General features: G+C 34.4%; 1 non-coding gene across 1 annotated transcript; it reads left to right on the top strand.

Moving 5' to 3' along the window:
* Positions 1-608: 608 nt before the first annotated feature.
* Positions 609-715, top strand: LOC122096985. Its single transcript, XR_006145460.1, has one exon. It is a non-coding gene; the product is annotated as a U6 spliceosomal RNA (small nuclear RNA).
* The last annotated feature ends 1,380 nt before the right edge of the window (positions 716-2,095 follow it).

Here is a 2,095-nt window from a genome sequence, read left to right as displayed (position 1 = left end):
TATGTATGTGTGTGAATAGTGACATACATGTGTACATTATGGCTTATATCATCATTTATTCCTTGCTAACAAATAAAGTAAGGAATCACTAAAGTTTTAACAGAAACTGTGTAGTTAAAGTCTAACTCTTCACTCTGCTCCTTTACACAAAGACTTTGCAACTTCTCATTAATAAAGTTTCCATAAACTCTGAAATGTACATACTAAGTACTTAATGTCTGCTATCATAAATCTTAAATACTTTACAGAAAAGTTTTATACCTGCCAAACAGTCCTATTTTTGGCATATATAAGCAAAATCCCAAAATTAAGCATATTTAAAACATCAAAACTTTTAACAAACCTTAACACTTGCTGCAATGTTAATTTTGACAGGTGCCTTGTATAGAATAATTGAATTTCTCCTCCTACACATCTCTTGAACTACAAATATCTGGAATTATTTTGTTTTTGGCATGTCTATCTTGATTTTATTCTTAAATGTGTGCTTATGTAAGAAATACATGATTCTATAATTTCACAACAATTCTTTTGAACTTACTTTTTGTTGAATTGCCTAGCTTAATAAAATCAATTAAAAATTATACTTTATATATAAAAACTGTTCTGTGCTCAATTTAGCATCACATACACTAACAATGGAACGATACAGAGAAGATTAGCATGCACCCTGCGCAAGGATGACATGCAAAGTCTTGGAGCGTTCCATATTTTTACAGCAACAGATGCTGAAACGTATGTGGCCACAAGGGAACCGTACTGCATTCTTGGTGGGAGTGTAAACTTGTTCAACTACTTTGGAAAGCAGTATGGAGGTGCCTCAGAAGACTCCACATAAAACTCCCCTATAACACAGTAATCCTACTTTTGGGGATTTATCCAAATGATCATAAAAAAGACCATACTAAAACTACCAGCACAATTATGGTTATTGCAACATTATTTACGATAGCTAAGATATGGAACCAACACAGATGCCCCCATTAGATGAATGGATCAAGAAAATATGTTATATATACACAATGGAATTCTTTGCCTCCATCAGAAAGAATGACATCACCCAATTTGTTAGGAAATGGAAAGACTTGGAAAAAAATTTATTGAGTGAAGTAAGCCAAGTCCAAAGAAATATAGGTCCCATGATTTCCCTTATTTTCAATAACGAATGTATGTCTGGGATAAGCAGAAAAGTTCAAAAGATATGTGCATATAACCAGATAAGATGATGTTAAAGAAATTGAACCCCAAGATAGGGAAACAAGTGGTTTTTTGATTCTTGCTATTGTTTCTAACGTACTTATAATGTGGGATGTCATTTTTTTTTGTTTTTTGTACATTTCTCCCCACACTATAACCCCTGTTTTCTCTGTATTTGAAGTTGGTACACTTACATCTTGTATGTATGCTTCTCTAATTTGGGGAGGGGAAGGGAAAAAAATGCTCAAATAGCGATACAGGTTGACCCATTGTAACAATGAGATGCACAAGATATTATGTTGAAAAATGAACTTTACAATTTAGGCAGAGGAAGGAAGGGGGAGGGGAGTGTACTTGTGGAGGTGGGAGGGAAGGGATGGTAGGGGAAATATAAAGGAGGAGGTAACAATGCTTGTTAGGAAACTTACTAGTTTCCATGTTCATGTAAATGTGACCCCTCTGCACAGTATTATTACCATAAAAAAAACATATAAAAATGTTCTTAGATGGAAGAGTTTATTTCCTCTATTTTACACATATAATATTGTTAACAAAGAAATTAATTCAGAACACTGATATGAAGGTAATTTGAATAAATGTGTGTGTGTGTGAGTGCGGCAGCGCACAAGCATACACGCATGTGCATGAGAACACCATGCATGTATATTGGAATGCTCAGAATTTAAATCAGGGCTTCAAGGCCTTGCTAGGCCTTTCCTATCTAGATTGGTGAGCTACGATATAAGCTACATCTCAATTCTTGGCTCTTTGCTAGTTCATTACACATTTTGAAAAATAATTTCATGAAGTTTTTTTTTTGGCCCTGATTGGCTCCCAAGTGTTATCCACAGATCTCAATCTCCTGAGCAAATATTCAGAGTAGATAGGATTATAGGTG

This window comes from Dipodomys spectabilis, unplaced genomic scaffold, assembly GCF_019054845.1.
Source record: "Dipodomys spectabilis isolate Male_0828 unplaced genomic scaffold, ASM1905484v1 ptg000409l, whole genome shotgun sequence".
In the NCBI taxonomy this organism is placed as follows: domain Eukaryota; kingdom Metazoa; phylum Chordata; class Mammalia; order Rodentia; family Heteromyidae; genus Dipodomys; species Dipodomys spectabilis.
Note: the sequence above shows the minus strand (reverse complement) of the source record. Positions and strands in the feature narration are given on the sequence as shown.